This window comes from Pleuronectes platessa, chromosome 4 (assembly GCF_947347685.1).
Source record: "Pleuronectes platessa chromosome 4, fPlePla1.1, whole genome shotgun sequence".
Taxonomy (NCBI): Eukaryota; Metazoa; Chordata; class Actinopteri; order Pleuronectiformes; family Pleuronectidae; genus Pleuronectes; species Pleuronectes platessa.
In genome coordinates, this window is record NC_070629.1 from 1,876,623 (window position 1) to 1,899,148 (window position 22,526).

Below are 22,526 nucleotides of genomic sequence, written 5' to 3' on the forward strand. Positions count from 1 at the left end.
TTTTTGTGCATCTAGTCATGATACACAATAGTCTTTGTTTTTTTTGAGGATCGGTGAATGCTAAATGAGGGGCTTTTCCGTAGGTGGCGCTCTTGAGCCATTTTGCCACGCCCTTTTCAAAATACTCCAGAATACGTAAATTTAAGCCGCCTTCGAATTTACTGCAAACTCCTACAACTTTTTGAGCACATTAAAGCCCTCAAAAAGCCAATTCATTTAAGCTAAGAAAAATAATAATAATAACTAGGGCTACGTTGTAGCACTAACGGGCCCGAGCACAGGCAATTTCTATTCTGTTGCGGTCGGTGAAGAGAGAACGTTCAATGACCAAGCGCTCGTCTCTGCGTTGCATGCGTTTGTGCACTGCGGCAAGGATTATTGCTTCACTTCCTGTAGCCAGCAGGAGGCTCTATGAACTAGAGGTAAGTAACCTTGAAACCATACAACCAAACCTATTGCTTTAACTATCACCATATACTTACATGCCTCAAGGCTTTTTTAATATAAAATTGTTATAAAAGTTAGTTTATTTAACACGTCTAATGAACACATTGAAGCAAGTTAACTGCAGAGTCGTATGTTTGGCTGTGACTTTGTTTTATTTTAATAAGTTAATATCAATACGCTACATGTGTAAGTTGCATGTGATAATAACTATGTTTCACCATTATTCTGATACAGGCTGATATATCCACCATTACTATTTTCACATCGTTAATTTAGTCTGTCATGGAGTTGTAGAGTCAATTAGACAGTATAGATAAGATTATAATGTCCACACATCAGTGTTGTAAACACTTCTCCAGTTAATTATATAATTATGTTTTCACACTGAGGGAAGTGGAGAGACTTGATGTGGACTGTTATCAACAGCTCTGTGGGAGATCATCACCTTGAATATTACAGATGAGGTAGAAAGACATTTTATCTATGTGTACAATGTTGTATTTCTTTCTCACGTTTTATCAAAAGCGATTTAAAGTATGTGCATTTAACCATTAGTATACAAACCCAGACCCCAGTACATCGGTTCTATCTGAAATATGTGGTGCTTCATACACAACACAAAACATTCATAACAGTGCGCTTCTGCTCCTCATTAATGCAGCTCCTGATGTCCTCAGCAGCAACATGGTGGAGATTTGCAGCTTCATGCTGGTCAACTGGAAGACAACTGATTAAGATTAAAAGATTAAGATTAAGATCCATTTATTCGTCCCAAACACATGCACAGACATGCAAAGGCACACTCATGCAGGTAGGGAAATTTAATCTCTGCTTTTTACCCATCTGGTGCAGGACACACAGAGCAGTGAGCGACCATGTACGGCGCTCACGGAGCAGATGTTGGGGGAGTGAGGTGCCTTGCTCAGGGGCACTAGAGAGGGTAGGGAGACTCTTGGATTTTTGGACAGATCAATCCAGGTTTGTCTTTTGTTGTCTCTCCGTGGAGTCGAACCGGAGACGAACCAGAGACCTTCTCTGCCCATAGTCCAAGTTTCTGCCCTCTACACATCACTCCATACGTTGCTCCCTTAACTACAGATGGCCTGCGAATGTCATGGAGTTTTACAGTGAATTAGACAGTTTAGATATGATTTTAATCTCCACACATCAGTGTTGTAAACAGTTCTCAAATTAATTATATAATTATGTTTTCACACTGAGAGAAGTGGAGAGACTTGATGTGGACTGTTATCAATAGCTCTGTGGGAGATTATCACCTTGAATATTACAGATGAGGTAGAAAGACATTTTATCTATTTTTACAATGTTGTATTTCTTTCAGTACTTTTATCAAAAGCGACTTAAAATATGTGCATTTAACCATTAGGATACAAACCCAGACCACAGTACAACGGTTCTATCTGAAATCTGTTGTGCTTCATACACAACTCAAAACATTCTTTAACAGTGCGTTTCTTCTCTTCATAGATGAGGAACTGCAGCACCTGACGTCGTCAGCAGCAACATGGTGGGCAACACGTGGACGACTGCATCATCATCAGAAGCTACACAACACTTCTAAATTCCTCCCTTAAATAAAGATGGCCTGCAACTGTTTGGTGGTGGCAGTCATTGCTAAGTGGCATGGATAAGAATTCATTTCTATCTTCATTATGGTTGGTTAAAATAATAAAAACTTATAACAACAATGTGTATCTTTTGCTTTCTGATTTGATACACTTTAGATAAGAACCCAGTGTTTAATATTTCTGCTTTGCCATAAGAGACAAAACATGGTCAATTGGTCATCACAGCTGTGTCCTTCAGGCTCGTCCGTCCCTAATAAAATGAGAGGAAACATAAAAATAATCAGATCATAATCATTTCATCTTAGGAAATAGGTAGTGTACATCATTTTCAAATTCTCTATGAACACTGTCTGTTCTAGTAAAGTTACAAGGCTATAATGTATTTATATTTAACAAAATAATTCAGGGAAGTCTGCCTGAGATTAACGATGTAAACACTAGTAGACACGGTTATTTTTCACTGTAACACGTGACAGGACATCAACACCGTGACTCTGAATAAAGAGCCTTAGGATACGTAGTGCTCCTTTGCACAGCTGCTCTTACAATGTGTAGCAAGTGCTAAATCTCCATTAGTATAATAGTAATGAAAATCACCCTTCACATAATTGAACATATATTTTCCATGTGAACCGCTTTAACACAGTTCAATTCCGGAGCAAAATATAACTTATACAGTATTTATTAGAGATAGTATTAGTAAACAGATCAAACAAATAGCAGTACAACACATCACACGTGCACCAGCATGCAGTCTCACTGTCGCTATGGAATTGTTCTTAGAGTGTGTGCCGCGCACTGTACTCTGCACAGTCAGTCCACAGTGTCTCTTTTGCTTATCATCACAGTCAGTCAGAAGTGTCCGTTTCACTTACGTAGCAGTTGAGAGATGCTTTGTTGGAGCTAGCAGGAGCTAGCTAATAGCCAGTGCTGATGTTGAGAAAGGCAGCAGCAGAGTTCACACAGGAAGAAACACGAGGGGAGAGGGGAAAAGAGCGTGGAGACACTCTAACCTGCTGAGCGAACAACGTCCACAGTAACTCCGACGCCGTCCTCTCATCCAGATTCGCCAACCGTCCTCCGGTTCCCCGTGACCCACAGCTCCGCAGCTTGTCACGCTGTAACTTTTTTCAAAGTCTTATGATGCGTTCACTTTCAGCTGTGTTCAATTGAGTTTCGTTTTTCATGTCGAGATGATGACCTCAGCTGCCAAGCAGTTAATCATCATGATGAAAAGTCACAGCAATCTTATGCCTACACTATCAATATCTTGAGACCCATTTCAAACAGTTTGAAATGGTTTCGCAAAGTGGCTGAATAAAAATAACTCCAGGTGTGAGTTGACCAAAACAATGCGGTCTAATGATGCGTTCATGGTAACTCCGTTAAAATGAATGCCGTGTTTTAATGTTATTCATCAAACTTTAAGGGCACGCCACGGTCAGACGGTGTGGCGAAAAGTTGTTTTTTTGATAACTTTACATCTTCATGTTGTCTTGAGGAGACTCATGTAATTTTTAAGTTGACCTGATGAAGGCCCTACGACAAGTAAATCAAAGTGTAAGACGTATAAAAAAAAAACATTTCCTGTTGCCACCAGGGGACGCTGTGATTTTAAGTCACGATTTCTGTACCGATGTCTTCAGGTCGCGACTCTTGTCTTATGTGTATAGTTTGGACTTGATTGGACAAAATATGTCCAAGATACAGGAGCCCGTGTTTTGATGGCGTTTAATCAAACTTTGAGGCCACACCACGGTCAGACGGTTTTGCTAAAACTTAATCCTTCAATAACTTTAGATCTCCATTTTGTTGTGATGACGATCGTCTAAATTGTAAGTTGATTTGATGAAAGCTGTAGGAGGAGTACTTAAAAGAAAAAATATCGAATATGACCAAAATGGCCACTAAAGTCAAACTGGCGGGCTTCCTGTTGCGTTATTCATAATGCACTGATGGACTTTTTTGTGCATCTAGTCATGATACACAATAGTCTTTGTTTTTTTTGATGATCGGTGAATGCTAAATGAGGGGCTTTTCCGTAGGTGGCGCTATTGAGCGGTTTTGACACACCCGTTCCCAAATACTTCAGAATACGTAAACTTGCGCACATTTCTAATTTACTGTACACTTTAGAAACTTTTTGAGCACATTAAAGCCCTCAAAAAGCCAATTCACTGAGCGAAGAAAAATAATAATAATAACTAGGGCTACGTTGTAGCACTAACGGGCCCGAGCACAGGCAATTTCAAGTCTGTTGCGGTCGGGGAAGAGAGAGCGATCGATGACCAAGCGCACGTCTCTGCCTTGCGTGCGTTTTAAGCTCTGCAGCAAGAATAAACGCTTCACTTCCTGTAGCCAGCAGGTGGCGCTAGGATTTTAAGTCATGGTGTCCTTGTAGATGTCATCAGATCGCGACTCTTGTCTTACATGTCTAGTTTGGAGTTGATTGGACCAAATATGTCCAAGATACAGACGCTCGTGTTTTGATGGCATGTGATCAGACTTTGACTCCACGCCATGGTCAGAGTATGGTGTTTTCCTATTTTGTAGCAGGTAAAAATACCAGTTAAATGTCAACAGTTGTCTTTATTGTCGTTCTGTTATTTAATAAATGCAACAAACTATAGTTTTTATATATATTGTATAACTATATATATATATATGTATATATATAACTTTATAACCTGTGTTATCAAATATGTTGTGCGGCTCCAGACAGATTTAAATTGGGGGAAGAGGGGACGAAATGGCTTTTTCAATAGTTACATTTTGTGTCTTGATCAAACCATGGTGTTACACTGACCTCTGGTGCCTTAATATTGGCACTACAGGTGTAATTCAATATTAAGTCACTAGAGAGCAGTGTTGGACCATTAACTACAGACATGGTGTTTTCATTTTGTTTATCAAATTTATAAGCCTCACCACGGTCACACAGATTGATGAAAAGTTTAAATTTTGATAACTTTAGATCTTCATCTTGTTTTGTACACATGCATCAAATTTTTACGTTGATTTGATGAAGGCCCTACGAGAAGTGAGTCAAACTGTAAGACATAGAAAAACAAGACATTTGCTGTTGCCACCAGGGGACGCTGTGATTTTAAGTCACGATTTCTGTACCGATGTATTCAAGTCGCGACTCTTGTCTTATGTGTATAGTTTGGACTCGATTGGACAAAATATGTCCAAGATACAGGAGCCTGTGTTTTGATGGCGTTTAATCAAACTTTGAGGCCACACCACGGTCAGACGGTTTTGCTAAAACTTAATCCTTCAATAACTTTAGATCTCCATTTTGTTGTGATGACGATCGTCTAAATTGTAAGTTGATTTGATGAAAGCTGTAGGAGGAGTACTTAAAAGAAAAAATATCGAATATGACCAAAATGGCCACTAAAGTCAAACTGGCGGGCTTCCTGTTGCGTTATTCATAATGCACTGATGGACTTTTTTGTGCATCTAGTCATGATACACAATAGTCTTTGTTTTTTTTGATGATCGGTGAATGCTAAATGAGGGGCTTTTCCGTAGGTGGCGCTATTGAGCGGTTTTGACACACCCGTTCCCAAATACTTCAGAATACGTAAACTTGCGCACATTTCTAATTTACTGTACACTTTAGAAACTTTTTGAGCACGTTAAAGCCCTCAAAAAGCCAATTCACTGAGCGAAGAAAAATAATAATAATAATAATCTTTTCAATTTCAATAGGTCCTCTCACCGATTTCGGTGCTCGGGCCCTAATAATCTTTTCAATTTCAATAGGTCCTCTCACCGATTTCGGTGCTCGGGCCCTAATAATAATAATAATCATTTCAATTTCAATAGGGCCTCCCACCGATTTCGGTGCTCGGGCCCTAACTAGGGCTACGTTGTAGCACTAACGGGCCCGAGCACAGGCAATTTCAAGTCTGTTGCGGTCGGGGAAGAGAGAGCGATCGATGACCAAGCGCACGTCTCTGCCTTGCGTGCGTTTTAAGCTCTGCAGCAAGAATAAACGCTTCACTTCCTGTAGCCAGCAGGTGGCGCTATGATTTTAAGTCATGGTGTCTTTGTAGATGTCATCAGGTCGCGACTCTTGTCTTACATGTCTAGTTTGGAGTCGATGGGACCAAATATGTCTAAGATATAGAAGCTTGTGTTTTCATGGCGTTCATCACACTTTGCCGCCACGCCACGGTCAGACGGTGTGTCAGAAAGTTTTTTCTTTAAAAACTTTTTATCTCCATATTGTTGTGATGACACTCATCTAAATTTTTTGTTGATCTGATGAAAGCTCTCCGAGAAGTACATAAAAATAGAACATGTACCAAAAACAAGACATTTCATGCTGCCACCAGGGGGCGCTGTCATTTTAAGTCAAGATTTTTGTGTTGTTGTCTTCAGGTCGCGACTCTTGTCTTACATGTGTAGTTTGGAGTCCATGGGACCAAATATGTCTGAGATATAGAAGCTCGTGTTTTGATGGCGTTTCGTCACACTTTGACGCCCCGCCACAGTCAGACGGTGTGGCGAAAAGTGTTTTCTTTGATAACTTTAGATCTTCATTTTGTTGTGATGACAGTCGTCTAAATTTTAAGTTGATCTGATGAAAGCTCTACGAGAAGTGCATTAAAGTAAAAAATTATGGAATATGACCAAAATAGTCACTAAATCAAAAATGGCGGGCTTCCTGTTGCGTTTTTCATAATGCTCCAAGAGGCTTTTTTGTACATCTGGTGATGATACACAACTGTCTTCAATTTCGTGAGGATCAGTGAATGCTAAATGAGGTGCATCTCCGTAAATGAGGGGGTCTCCGTTGGTGGCGCTGTTGAGCCATTTTGCCACGCCCATTTCCAAATACCCCAGAATACGTAAATTTTCACGACTTTCTAACTTACTGCAAACTTTTACAACTTTTTGAGCATGGTAAAGCCCTCAAAAAGCCAATTCATTAACGACACAGCAAAATAATAATAATAACTAGGGCTACGTTGTAGCACTTGCGGGCCCGAGCACCCGCACGTTGAAGCCTGTTGCGGTCGGTGGAGAGAGCGATCGATGACCAAGCGCACATCATCGATCGAGCATGCACTTCTCCACGTTGCATGCGTTTTGCGCTCTGCGGCAGTAGGTTTGCCAGTAGGTGGCGCCATCACTATTATTACACACAGACTTATAGATCTGTTCAAGTAGCCGCTCTGATGTAGCGTGAGCAGTTTCGTGTCAATTGGAATATTTTACCACAATGTAATTTTCACACTGATCAGTAGGTGGCGCTATGACCCTGAACTAATGTTTATATATGGAGCTGTTCAGATCAGGATTGTGATCATAGGTCAGTAGTTTGGAGCCGGTTGGATAATGCAGAGTGGATTAACAAAGTACTTCCTGTTTCCTGGCGAATCAGTAGGTGGCGCTATGACACTGAGGAAATATTGACACATAGAGCTGTTCAGGCTTGTACTCTTATCATGTGACAGAAGTTTGGTAGTGATAGGACAATGCACAGTGGACTTATGAAAACATCGTGTCCTTTGGCGAAGGATGATCCTTCGCCAAACATCAATGTTTACATGGTTTGAGGAAATGTCACAATTCTGACCTTGATTCAATGACTTGACTGAGCTCATTTGAGCTGTATATCTTAAAGCAGCCAGGAGCAGTTCATCAAAGTATAAAACATGTCACTTCCTGTAGCCACCAGGGGGCGCTGTAATTTCAAGTCATAATTTCTGTGTAGATGTCATCAGGATGGCACCCTTGTCTTACATGTCTAGTTTGGACTCGATTGGACAATGTATGTCCGAGATACAGAACCTCGTGTTTTGATGGCGTTTAATCAAACTCAAGACGCCACGCCACGGTCACACGGTGTGACGAAAGGTCAATCTCTTAATCACTTTTTATCTCCATCTTGTTGTGATGGCACTGATCTTAATTTGAAGTTAATCTGATGAAAGCCCTGGGACAAGTGCATCAAGTAAAAATGTGGAATATGGAAAAAAAATGGCCACTTAATCCAAAATGGCGGCCTCCCTGTTTGGTCAAGCATACCTATCCAAGATATTTTTTTGTTTGTTATGAAACGACACATGTCCCGATAGATTTGTATAAATGTCGGCCATCGTAGTGCCGGGGTTGCCCTATAGGGGGCGCTGGTCAGTTTTTTTGCCACGCCCATTTCTTAAAACCATATGAATATCTTCAGGGGGGGGCTGTTGTTACACACATGTAGTTTGAGAGAGATAGAATCATGAACACTGAAGTTACAGCAATTTCGTGTTTCACGGCGAGTTGATGAACTTTAATGCCACGCCATTCATATGGCGTTTGACGAAAAGTCACGGTAATCTTATGTCTTCATTGTCAATGTCTTGGGACCCATTTGATACAGTTTGACATGGTTGAGGTCAGTGGATGAGGAGAAATTCATCCAAGTGTAAGACAAGCAAAAAACAAGACATTTCCTGTTGCCACCAGGGGGCGCTGCGGTTTTAAGTCATCATTTATGCATAGATGTCATCAGGCGGGGACTATTGTCTTACATGTCTAGTTTGGACTTGATTGGAACATGTATGTCCGAGATACAGATGCCCGTGTTTTGATGGCGTGTAACCAATTTTTAACGCCATGCCACGGTCACACGGTGTGATAAAAAAAAAATCCCTCAATCATTTTTTATCTCCATCTTGTTGTGATGACACTCATCTGAATTTGAAGTTGATCTGATGAAAGCCCTGGGACAAGTACGTAAAAGTAAAAATGTGGGATATTGCCAAAATGGCCACTAAAAGCAAAATGGCGGACTTCCTGTTGCGTTTTTCATAATGCTCCATGAGACTTTTTTTCATGACTGGTCACGATACACCTATATCCAGATTTTGATGAAAATCCGTTATGTGGAAACCTAGGGGCTGGTTCCAGGGGGCGCTGTAGAGCCATTTTGCCACGCCCAATTCCAATTACTCCAGAATACTAAAATATCCGCAGACCTTGAATTTCCTGCAAAGTTTCATAACTTTTTGAGCATGTCTAGACCCTGAAAAAGCCCCCCAAAGGGAAATAATAATAATAATAATAATAATAATAACTAGGGCTACGTTGTAGCACTTGCGGGCCCGAGCACCCGCACGTTGAAGCCTGTTGCGGTCGGTAGAGAGAGCGATCGATGACCAAGCGCACATCATCGATCGAGCATGCACTTCTCCACAATAAATGCGTTTTGCGCTCTGCGGCAGTAGGATTGCCAGTAGGTGGCGCCATCACTATTATTACGCACAGACATCTATTTATCTGTTCATGTAGGCGCTCTGATGTAGCGTGAGCAATTTTGTGTCAATCGGACAATGTTAACACAACTTAATATTCACACTGATCAGTAGGTGGCGCTATGACCCTGAACTAATATTTATATGTGGAGCTGTTCAGATTAGTATTGTGATCATAGGTCAGTAGTTTGGAGCCGGTTGGATAATGCAGAGTGGATTAACAAAGTACTTCCTGTTTCCTGGCGAATCAGTAGGTGGCGCTATGACACTGAGGAAATATTGACACATAGAGCTGTTCAGGCTTGTACTCTTATCATGTGACAGAAGTTTGGTAGTGATAGGACAATGCACAGTGGACTTATGAAAACATCGTGTCCTTTGGCGAAGGATGATCCTTCGCCAAACATCAATGTTTACATGGTTTGAGGAAATGTCACAATTCTGACCTTGATTCAATGACTTGACTGAGCTCATTTGAGCTGTATATCTTAAAGCAGCCAGGAGCAGTTCATCAAAGTATAAAACATGTCACTTCCTGTAGCCACCAGGGGGCGCTGTAATTTCAAGTCATAATTTCTGTGTAGATGTCATCAGGATGGCACCCTTGTCTTACATGTCTAGTTTGGACTCGATTGGACAATGTATGTCCGAGATACAGAACCTCGTGTTTTGATGGCGTTTAATCAAACTCAAGACGCCACGCCACGGTCACACGGTGTGACGAAAGGTCAATCTCTTAATCACTTTTAATCTCCATCTTGTTGTGATGGCACTGATCTTAATTTGAAGTTAATCTGATGAAAGCCCTGGGACAAGTGCATCAAGTAAAAATGTGGAATATGGAAAAAAAATGGCCACTTAATCCAAAATGGCGGCCTCCCTGTTTGGTCAAGCATACCTATCCAAGATATTTTTTTGTTTGTTATGAAACGACACATGTCCCGATAGATTTGTATAAATGTCGGCCATCGTAGTGCCGGGGTTGCCCTATAGGGGGCGCTGGTCAGTTTTTTTGCCACGCCCATTTCTTAAAACCATATGAATATCTTCAGGGGGGGGCTGTTGTTACACACATGTAGTTTGAGAGAGATAGAATCATGAACACTGAAGTTACAGCAATTTCGTGTTTCACGGCGAGTTGATGAACTTTAATGCCACGCCATTCATATGGCGTTTGACGAAAAGTCACGGTAATCTTATGTCTTCATTGTCAATGTCTTGGGACCCATTTGATACAGTTTGACATGGTTGAGGTCAGTGGATGAGGAGAAATTCATCCAAGTGTAAGACAAGCAAAAAACAAGACATTTCCTGTTGCCACCAGGGGGCGCTGCGGTTTTAAGTCATCATTTATGCATAGATGTCATCAGGCGGGGACTATTGTCTTACATGTCTAGTTTGGACTTGATTGGAACATGTATGTCCGAGATACAGATGCCCGTGTTTTGATGGCGTGTAACCAATTTTTAACGCCATGCCACGGTCACACGGTGTGATAAAAAAAAAATCCCTCAATCATTTTTTATCTCCATCTTGTTGTGATGACACGCGTCTAATTTTTAAGTTGATCTGATGAAAGCTCTACGACAAGTACATTAAACTAAAAATGTGGAATTTGGCCAAAATGGCCACTAAATCCAAAATGGCGGGCTTCCTGTTGCGTTTTTCATAATGCTCCAAGAGACTTTTTTCTATGATTATTCATGTTACACCAGTGTCTAGATTTTGGTGAAAATCGCTTATGTGGAAACCTAGGGGCTGGTTCCAGGGGGCGCTGTTGAGCCATTTTGCCACGCCCATTTCCAAATACTCCAGATTACGTAAATTTTCACCACTCTCTAATTTACTGGAAAGTTTAAAAACTTTTTGAGCACGTTGAAGCCCTCAAAAAGCCAATTCATTGTTCGGAGAATAATAAGAATAATAATAATAAGAATAATGCCTACAATTTCAATAGGGCCTCTCACCATTCGGTGCTCGGGCCCTAATAATAATAATAATAATAATAAAAATCCTTACAGATTCAATAGGGCCTCTCACCATTCGGTGCTCGGGCCCTAAATATATATATATGTATATATATAACTTTATAACCTGTGTTATCAAATATGTTGTGCGGCTCCAGACAGATTTAAATTGGGGGAAGAGGGGACGAAATGGCTTTTTCAATAGTTACATTTTGTGTCTTGATCAAACCATGGTGTTACACTGACCTCTGGTGCCTTAATATTGGCACTACAGGTGTAATTCAATATTAAGTCACTAGAGAGCAGTGTTGGACCATTAACTACAGACATGGTGTTTTCATTTTGTTTATCAAATTTATAAGCCTCACCACGGTCACACAGATTGATGAAAAGTTTAAATTTTGATAACTTTAGATCTTCATCTTGTTTTGTACACATGCATCAAATTTTTACGTTGATTTGATGAAGGCCCTACGAGAAGTGAGTCAAACTGTAAGACATAGAAAAACAAGACATTTGCTGTTGCCACCAGGGGACGCTGTGATTTTAAGTCACGATTTCTGTACCGATGTCTTCAGGTCGCGACTCTTGTCTTATGTGTATAGTTTGGACTCGATTGGACAAAATATGTCCAAGATACAGGAGCCTGTGTTTTGATGGCGTTTAATCAAACTTTGAGGCCACACCACGGTCAGACGGTTTTGCTAAAACTTAATCCTTCAATAACTTTAGATCTCCATTTTGTTGTGATGACGATCGTCTAAATTGTAAGTTGATTTGATGAAAGCTGTAGGAGGAGTACTTAAAAGAAAAAATATCGAATATGACCAAAATGGCCACTAAAGTCAAACTGGCGGGCTTCCTGTTGCGTTATTCATAATGCACTGATGGACTTTTTTGTGCATCTAGTCATGATACACAATAGTCTTTGTTTTTTTTGATGATCGGTGAATGCTAAATGAGGGGCTTTTCCGTAGGTGGCGCTATTGAGCGGTTTTGACACACCCGTTCCCAAATACTTCAGAATACATAAACTTGCGCACATTTCTAATTTACTGTACACTTTAGAAACTTTTTGAGCACGTTAAAGCCCTCAAAAAGCCAATTCACTGAGCGAAGAAAAATAATAATAATAATAATCTTTTCAATTTCAATAGGTCCTCTCACCGATTTCGGTGCTCGGGCCCTAATAAGAATAACTAGGGCTACGTTGTAGCACTAACGGGCCCGAGCACAGGCAATTTCAAGTCTGTTGCGGTCGGGGAAGAGAGAGCGATCGATGACCGAGCGCACGTCTCTGCCTTGCGTGCGTTTTAAGCTCTGCAGCAAGAATAAACGCTTCACTTCCTGTAGCCAGCAGGTGGCGCTATGATTTTAAGTCATGGTGTCTTTGTAGATGTCATCAGGTCGCGACTCTTGTCTTACATGTCTAGTTTGGAGTCGATGGGACCAAATATGTCTAAGATATAGAAGCTTGTGTTTTCATGGCGTTCATCACACTTTGCCGCCACGCCACGGTCAGACGGTGTGTCAGAAAGTTGTTTCTTTGACAACTTTTTATCTCCATATTGTTGTGATGACACTCATCTAAATTTTTTGTTGATCTGATGAAAGCTCTCCGAGAAGTACATAAAAATAGAACATGTACCAAAAACAAGACATTTCCTGCTGCCACCAGGGGGCGCTGTCATTTTAAGTCAAGATTTTTGTGTTGTTGTCTTCAGGTCGCGACTCTTGTCTTACATGTGTAGTTTGGAGTCCATGGGACCAAATATGTCTGAGATATAGAAGCTCGTGTTTTGATGGTGTTTTGTCACACTTTGACGCCCCGCCACAGTCAGACGGTGTGGCGAAAAGTTTTTTCTTTGATAACTTTAGATCTTCATTTTGTTGTGATGACAGTCGTCTAAATTTTAAGTTGATCTGATGAAAGCTCTACGAGAAGTGCATTAAAGTAAAAAATTATGGAATATTGTTAAGGCCAGGTCCTGGGACTTAGAGGCAGAGACAGAGGCTGAGGCAGGAGTAAAGTTAAAGGATGCTTTATTGGAATCCAAATATTCAAATAACAGGCAGGCAGGCAGGCAGGCAGGCAGGCAGGCAGGCAGGCAGGCAGGCAGGCAGGCAGGCAGGCAGGCAGGCAGGCATTAGCTTAGTCTATAGTCCGGCACCGACTGAGAGCAGGAGTGGAGCTTATAAAGGCAGCTGGTCAATCAAGGCCCCAACTCCAGCACACCAGGACCTCATCAATAATTAGTGCCGCCACCTGCAACAAGCGAGAGAGAGAGAAAGAGAGAGAGAGAAACTAGAAGGCAGGTGAGGCAGGAGCCATGACAGTACCCCCCCCCTCTACGGGCGCCACCTGGCGCCCCTAGAAACCGGTCGGGGTGATCCCGACGGAAGTCGGTGATGAGGGAGTTGTCAAAGATGTCCCGCCTGGGCACCCAACAGCGTTCCTCCGGACCATAACCCTCCCAGTCCACCAAGTAGCGGAAGCCACGCCCCATACGCCGCATATCAAGGATGCGCCGCACAGTGTAAACGGGCCCGCCGTCCACCAACCGGGGGGGAGGGGGGGCAGCATCAGGTGGAGAGAGGGGACTCGACTGAACCGGTTTTAGCTGGGACACATGAAAAGTGGGGTGAACCCTACGAAAGGAGGCAGGGAGCTTCAGCCGGACAGCACAGGGGTTCACGACAGCCTCTACTTCAAATGGCCCAACATACCGGGGGGCAAGTTTCCTGGAGTCCACCTGTAGGGGAAGATCCCTGGACAGGAGCCAAACCTTCTCCCCAGGAGCATAAGCGGGTGCCGGGGCACGGTGACGGTTGGCCTGGATTTGGGTCCTGGAGGAAGCACGGAGCAGGGCTGCACGGGCACGCCTCCAAGTATCATGGCAACGACGCATATTGGCCTGGACCGAAGGAACGGTGATCTCTCCCTCCTGATCTGGAAACAGCGGGGGTTCATAGCCCAGGGAACAGAGGAAGGGTGACATACCAGAGGAGGCATTAGGAAGTGTGTTGTGGGCGTACTCCACCCATGGCAGACGAGCACTCCAGGATGATGGCTCAGCCGCGGAGACGCAGCGGAGTGCCGCCTCCATCTCCTGATTGGCCCGTTCGGTCTGGCCGTTTGATTGGGGGTGATATCCCGAAGTCAGGCTAGCGGTCGCTCCCAGGGCCGTGCAGAAAGCCCTCCACACCTGGGACGTAAATTGTGGCCCTCTGTCGGAGACGATGTCTGAAGGTAGACCATGGATGCGGAAGACATTCTGCACTAATAGTTCAGCAGTCTCCAGAGCAGAGGGTAGTTTGGGCAGAGCAATGAAGTGCGCAGCCTTGGAGAACCGGTCAATAACCGTGAGGACCACCGTATTGCCTCCAGAGGGCGGAAGACCGGTCACAAAGTCCAGGGCAATATGGGACCACGGACGGCCAGGGATCGGCAGGGGACGGAGCAAACCAGAACTGCGCTTGGTGGAGGTCTTATTACGGGAACAGATGGGGCAGGCTGCTACAAACAAGCGCGTATCCTTGTCCATGGTCGGCCACCAGAAGCGACGCTTGAGGAACGAGATGGTACGGTGGATTCCTGGATGACAGGTAAGGCGGGAGGAGTGGGACCACTGCAGCACCTGAGAGCGGACAGTGTCTGGGACAAAGAGACAGTTAGGAGGACCAGGACCTGGATCTGGCTGAGTGGTCTGAGCCCGACGGATCGTGGCTTCGATCTCCCAGGTGAGGACCGCAACAATGCAGGAAGGAGGAATGATGGTCTCTGGTTCCGCGGGACCCTCCTCCACCGTGAACTGGCGGGACAGGGCATCTGGCTTCACATTCCTGGAACCTGGGCGGAAAGTCAGGGTGAAATTGAATCTTCCCAAGAACAGGGCCCACCTTGCCTGGCGAGAGTTCAGACGCTTGGCAGTCTGAATATAGGACAGGTTCCTGTGGTCGGTCCAGACAAGGAAGGGGTGCTCTGCACCCTCGAGCCAGTGTCGCCACTCCTCCAGCGCCAACACCACAGCAAGTTACTCCCGATTCCCGACATCATAATTCCTCTCCGGGGGATCCAGCTTGTGGGAGAAGAAAGCACAAGGATGCATCTTGTTGTCGTCGGGAGAGCGCTGAGAGAGTATAAGACCTACCCCAGTCTCCGACGCATCCACCTCCACAACGAATTGCCGTGACTGGTCAGGGTAGATCAGGATGGGTGAGGAGATGAAACGGCGCTTGAGATCGGAGAAGGCCGCCTCGGCTTTAGCATTGCAGTGGAAAGGAACTGAGGAGGAGGTGAGTGCTGTAAGAGGAGCTGTTATAGTGCTGAAGTTTCTCACAAACCTCCTGTAGAAGTTCGCAAACCCATTGAACCGCTGCAGCTGTTTGCGATTGGTGGGAGTGGGCCAGTCTGCGACAGCCGAGACCTTGGCAGGATCCATCCGGAGCTCCCCCTGAGCGATGACAAAACCGAGAAAGGATGTGGTGGTGGCATGAAACTCACATTTCTCGGTCTTTACATAGAGTTTGTTTTCCAGAAGTCGCTGCAGCACTGTGCGAACATGATCCTGATGTTCCTGAAGAGAGCGGGAGTAGATAAGAATGTCATCTAGATATACGAACACAAAACGACCTAGCATATCCCGGAGCACATCGTTAACCAGGGCTTGGAAGACTGCTGGGGCATTGGAGAGGCCGAAAGGCATAACCCGGTACTCGAAATGGCCCAACGGTGTATTGAAAGCCGTCTTCCATTCGTCGCCCTTCCTGATGCGCACCAGATGATAGGCGTTGCGTAGGTCCAGGGTGGTGAAGATGGAAGCTCCCTGAAGAGGAACAAAGGCAGAGTCGATGAGGGGCAGAGGATATTTGTTTTTTACTGTGATATTGTTGAGCCCTCTATAATCAATACATGGTCTTAAGGTGCCATCTTTCTTCCCGACGAAGAAAAATCCAGCACCCACTGGAGAGGATGATGGACGGATGAGCCCAGCCGTCAGGGACTCCTGGATGTACTTCTCCATGGCCAGCTGCTCCGGGCGATTGAGGTTATATAGTCGGCTGCTGGGATGAGGCGCCCCAGGAAGCAGCTCAATGGCACAGTCATACGGCCGATGAGGAGGAAGAGTGAGAGCATGCTCCTTGCTGAAGACTGGAGCGAGGTCATGGTATACTTGGGGAACCGAGGACAGGTCTGGAGGCTTCGCTACAGATGGTGGCTCCGATGTGGGGCTTTGGGCAGAACGGAGACAGTGAGAGTGGCAATATGGGCTCCAGGAACGGATCTTTCCTGTAGTCCAATCGAAATGTGGGTTGTGGAGCTTCAGCCAGGGAAATCCCAGGAGTAGGGGAACATGTGGACAGTCGATAATGTGAAACTGGATCGTCTCCTGGTGATTCCCAGATAACCTTACGGGTATGGGGACGGTTCTACGGTCAACCCTGGCCAGTAGTATACCGTTTAGGGCCTTGGTATCCAGTGGAACATCAAGGAGCTCTGTTTCGATGTCCAACTGCTGACAAACCCTGCTGTCAATGAAGCTCTCATCAGCCCCTGAATCAATTAGAGCCGTGAATGGAAATGCCCTCCCTCGCCACCAGAGGGAGGCCTCGAGCTGCGGACGGTCCGGTGAAGAGGGACTCATCACATGGCTCGACAGTATCTCTCCCACTACTGCCGAGCCGGATCTTTTACCGGACGGACGGGACAATTAGCGAGGAAATGACCAGTTCGCCCACAGTACAGGCAGGACTGGGTCTTTCTTCTGCGGTTCTTCTCCCCGGGGGACAGATGGAGGCCGTCCAGTTGCATGGGCTCTGACTCGTACACCTCCGGCATCTCCCGGCGAGCCCCGCGGGAAGTCCGCTGCTCAGGGCTTCCGTACTCCGGGGAACAAGCGGACTCCGCACGCCACAGCAGGAGATGGTCGCCGGTCTTAATGGCGAGTTGAATTGCCTCGTTCAATGTTTTAAAATCCCCGCGGAGTGCAATCTCCGTCCCAATCTCCCGGTTTAATCCATTTTGGAACGCCGTGATCAGCGCGGCGTCGTTCCAGCCCGACTCCACCGCCAAACTCTGGAAATGAATGACAAACTCCCGGACGGTCAGTCCCCCCTGACGGATCTTCGAAAGCTGCTGTCCGGCTTGCTGGCCCCGTACCGGGTGGTCGAACATCCGCTTGAGCTCCGTAGCGAAGGCCTCGGCAGATGTGGCCAGCGGGGAGTGTTGTTCAAAGAGGGCATTATAGAAGCTGAGCGGCCGACCCTCGAGTAAATTGACCAGGTAAGCAACTCTAGCATTATCACTAGCATATCTAATGGGCTGAGCATTGAAAGCTAGCTGGCATTGTGTGAGAAACTGTCGACAGGTGTTGGGATCACCGGAGTACTTAGCTGGTGGGGGGAATCCGGGGTTCGAGGGCAGCAGCGCCTGTAGCAGGAGTAGTAGGAGCGGCTGTGGGGGCTTGAGGAACAGAAGCAGGGACCTGAACAGCGGGGGCAGGAGCCGCGTCCAGCTGAGCGATGAGAGCAGACAGGGCGGTGGTGATCCGATCCACCTTGTCCTGGATGTCATGCAGAGCCTCATCGTGGTGACCCAGCTGTGCTCCTTGGAGAGCCATTGCCTGTCTGAGGGACTCAGCTTGCTCTGCCAAGTCCATTGTGGCCGGACTATACTGTTAAGGCCAGGTCCTGGGACTTAGAGGCAGAGACAGAGGCTGAGGCAGGAGTAAAGTTAAAGGATGCTTTATTGGAATCCAAATAGTCAAATAACAGGCAGGCAGGCAGGCAGGCAGGCAGGCAGGCAGGCAGACAGGCAGGCAGGCAGGCAGGCAGGCAGGCAGACAGGCAGGCAGGCAGGGGCTGGAGTCGGGGCAAATAGTCCAGCTGCTGGTCCTGGGCAGGGAGACAGAGGAGGTCAGACAGGGAACAAACAGGCTTCAGAGTCTAACTTGCTTCTTTGGCTGCGACAACTGACTTAGCTTAGTCTATAGTCCGGCACCGACTGAGAGCAGGAGTGGAGCTTATAAAGGCAGCTGGTCAATCAAGGCCCCAACTCCAGCACACCAGGACCTCATCAATAATTAGTGCCGCCACCTGCAACAAGCGAGAGAGAGAGAAAGAGAGAGAGAGAGAAACTAGAAGGCAGGTGAGGCAGGAGCCATGACAAATATGACCAAAATAGTCACTAAATCAAAAATGGCGGGCTTCCTGTTGCGTTTTTCATAATGCTCCAAGAGGCTTTTTTGTACATCTGGTGATGATACACAACTGTCTTCAATTTCGTGAGGATCAGTGAATGCTAAATGAGGTGCATCTCCGTAAATGAGGGGCTCTCCGTTGGTGGCGCTGTTGAGCCATTTTGCCACGCCCATTTCCAAATACCCCAGAATACGTAAATTTTCACGACTTTCTAACTTACTGCAAACTTTTACAACTTTTTGAGCATGGTAAAGCCCTCAAAAAGCCAATTCATTAACGACACAGCAAAATAATAATAATAATAATAAGAAGAACTAGGGCTACGTTGTAGCACTAACGGGCCCGAGCACAGGCAATTTCAAGTCTGTTGCGGTCGGGGAAGAGAGAACGATCGATGACCAAGCGCACGTCTCTGCCTTGCGCGCGTTTTAAGCTCTGCAGCAACAATAAACGCTTCACTTCCTGTAGCCAGCAGGTGGCGCTAGGATTTTAAGTCATGGTGTCTTTGTAGATGTCATCAGGTCGCAACCCTTGTCTTACATGTATAGTTTGGAGTTGATTGGACCAAATATGTCTGAGATAGAGAAGCTCGTGTTTTGATGGCGTTTCATCTAACTTTGACGCTAAGCTACGGTCAGACGGTATGACGAAAAGCTGATCTTTCAATAACTTTTGATCTCCATTTTGTTGTGATGACACTGGTCTAAATTTTAAGTTGGTATGGTGAAAACTCTACGAGAAGTACATCAAAGTAAAAATATGGAATATGACCAAAATGGCCACTTAATCCAAAATAGCGGGCTTCCTGTTAATTTTTTCATTATGGTCCTTGAGGCTTTTTTGTGCATCTGGTCATGATACACAACTGTCTAAATTTTCGTGAGGATCGATGAATGCTAAATGAGGGGCTTTTCCGTAGGTGGCGCTGTTGAGCCATTTTGCCACGCCCATTTCCAAATACTCCAGAATACGTAAATTTAAACCACTTTCTAATTTACTGCAAACTTTTACAACTTTTTGAGCATGTTTAAAAATTCTCAGAATAATCCTTTCAATTTCAATAGGGCCTCTCACCAGAGGTGCTCGGGCCCTAATAATAATAATCATTTCAATTTCAATAGGTCCTCTCACCGATTTCGGTGCTCGGGCCCCAGTGGTGGAGGAAGTACTGAGGTTTAGTACTTAAGTAAAAGTACAAGTACCCAGGAAGATCTATACTTAAGTAAAAGTAAAAGTACTACATCAACACTTCTACTTAAGTAAAAGTAAAAAGTACTTACTTTTAAATTTACTTTAAGTATTAAAAGTAAAAGTACTCACGCAATGGGTTGCCTCTCAATGTCTAGGCTGTGCCATTTTGATAAAGAATGCAGATATAGCTACTGGTAATACTCATGCCTCTACAGATGTCACTACTAGTAATAATTATAAGCAACAACATTTGTTTATTGGAAAGGTTGGTGTACTTATTGTGCTTACCCTCTGTAATACTGTTCACATTCTATTTTACAATTCTGCAGATGACAAGTTATCTACCAGGGATTATCTGCAAAGTTAATACCATCAAGCCAAACCAATAAAGACAACATGTTATATCTTATATCTTTTATATTTAATTGTAAACGTGTAAAAAATGGAAACATGGAACATGAAGAAAAACTGTAAAACTGGTCAGAACAAGGCAGATCTTAGAATGAGACATTTTAAATGAAGGACCTTGAAATGAAAATTTGACCATTGGTCAGGCACCCAAAATATTCATCTTCTGAATATTTTGAAATGGTTTAGACGGAAGGAGAAATGTTATACTTTTATTTTGAAAGGTAGTTCCTGAAAAACGAAAAGATCGCTAAATGGCAGGTGTGCCTCGTTGTTGCATCAAACGCATTACTTTTAGTTGTTTAGCACCTGGCTGATAAAGGCACAAGGTTTGTGGTTATTTCGTTACTTGTTGTCTTTATTATAAACATAATTCTAAACGTCTTTTTGCGGTGTAAGGACACGTGAGTGTGTGTGTGTGTGTGTGCTCGTTTAAACTTCCAAAACAGCAACGCAATCCATATTTCCCGAAACTGTGTTCATAAAATGTAACGAGTAACGACACATATTGTAGAAATGTAGTGGAGTAAAAGTATAGATAATAGCTGCAAAATGTAACGGAGTAAAAGTAAAAAGTATGCACTATTATTTCTACATAAGTAAAGTACAGATACGTAAAAATTTACTTAAGTACAGTAACGAAGTAAAAATACTTTGTTACATTCCACCACTGTCGGGCCCTAATAAGAATCATTTCAATTTCAATAGGTCCTCTCACCGATTTCGGTGCTCGGGCCCTAATAACTAGGGCTACGTTGTAGCACTAACGGGCCCGAGCACAGGCGATTTCAAGTCTGTTGCGGTCGGTGAAGAAAGAGCGTTCGATGACCAAGCGCTCGTCTCCGTGTTACAAGCGTTTCGGCACTGCAGCAAGGATAAACGCCTCACTCTCTGCAGTCAGCAGGTGGTGCTATCGTTTTAAATCATTGTGTCTTTGAAGATGTCATCAGTTCGCGACTCTTGTCTTACAAGTCTGGTTTGGACTGGATTGGACCAAATATGTCCAAGATACAGAAGCTCATGTTTTAATGGCGTGTAATCAAACTTTGACGTCAAGCCAAGGTCACACCGTGAGACAAGAAATATATCTTTTAATAACTTTTCATCACCATCTTGTTGTGATGACACTCAACTAAATTTCACGTTGATCTGATGAAAGCTCTACAACAAGTACATCAAAGTAAAAGTGTGGAATATGGCCAAAATCGCTACCAAATCCAAAATGGCGGGCTTCCTGTGTGGTTTAGCATATCTGTCCAAGAGACTTATTTCTTTGTCATGAAAAGACACTTGTCCCTATCGATTTTTGTAGATGTAGACCAATCGTAGTGCCAGGGCTACCCTTTAGGGGGCGCTAGTCAGTTATTTTGACACGCCCAGTCCTTAAAACTATCTGTATATCTTCAGGGGTGGGCTGTTGATACACACATGTAGTTTGAGGGAGCTGGACCCATGAACACGGAAGTTACAGCAATTCCGTGTGTCATGGCGAGTTGAGCTTTGATGACACGCCATTAATAATCCGCATGATGAAAAGTCACAGTAATCGTAAGCCTACATTATCAATGTCTTGAGACCTATTTGACACAGTTTTACATGGTTTCACAAAGTGGATGAGGAGAAATACATCCAAGTGTAAAATGTTCCAAAAACAAGACATTTCCTGCTGCCACCAGGAGGCGCTGTGATTTTAAGTCATTATTTCTGTGTTGATGTCTTCAGGTCGCGACTCTTGTCTTACATGTATAGTTTGGAGTTGATTGGACCAAATATGTCTGAGATAGAGAAGCTCGTGTTTTGATAGCGTTTCATCTAACTTTGACGCTACGCCACGGTCAGACGGTATGACGAAAAGTTGATCTTTCAATAACTTTTGATCTCCATTTTGTTGTGATGACACTGGTCTAAATTTTAAGTTGGTATGGTGAAAACTCTACGAGAAGTACATCAAAGTAAAAATATGGAATATGACCAAAATGGCCACTTAATCCAAAATGGCGGGCTTCCTGTTAATTCTTTCATTATGGTCCTTGAGGCTTTTTTGTGCATCTGGTCATGATACACAACTGTCTAGATTTCCGTGAGGATCGATGAATGCTAAATGAGGGGCTTTTCCGTAGGTGGCGCTGTTGAGCCACTTTGCCACGCCCATTTCCAAATACTCCAGAATACGTAAATTTAAACCACTTTCTAATTTACTGCAAACTTTTACAACTTTTTGAGCATGTTTAAAAAATCTCAGAATAATCCTTTCAATTTCAATAGGGCCTCCCACCGATTTCGGTGCTCGGGCCCTAATAATAATAATCATTTCAATTTCAATAGGGCCTCCCACCGATTTCGGTGCTCGGGCCCTAATAACAATCCTTTCAATTTCAATAGGGCCTCTCACCATTCGGTGCTCGGGCCCTAAAAATCCTTACAGATTCAATAGGGCCTCTCACCATTCGGTGCTCGGGCCCTAA

General features: G+C 44.2%; 1 long non-coding RNA gene across 1 annotated transcript; it reads right to left on the minus strand.

Annotated features, from left to right (window-relative positions):
• Nucleotides 1-580: 580 nt before the first annotated feature.
• Nucleotides 581-2,986, minus strand: LOC128438394 (uncharacterized). Its single transcript, XR_008338321.1, has 2 exons — nucleotides 2,912-2,986; nucleotides 581-2,286 (listed from the first exon to the last, which is right to left on the minus strand). It is a non-coding gene; the product is annotated as an uncharacterized LOC128438394 (long non-coding RNA).
• Between the last annotated feature and the right edge of the window lie 19,540 nt (nucleotides 2,987-22,526).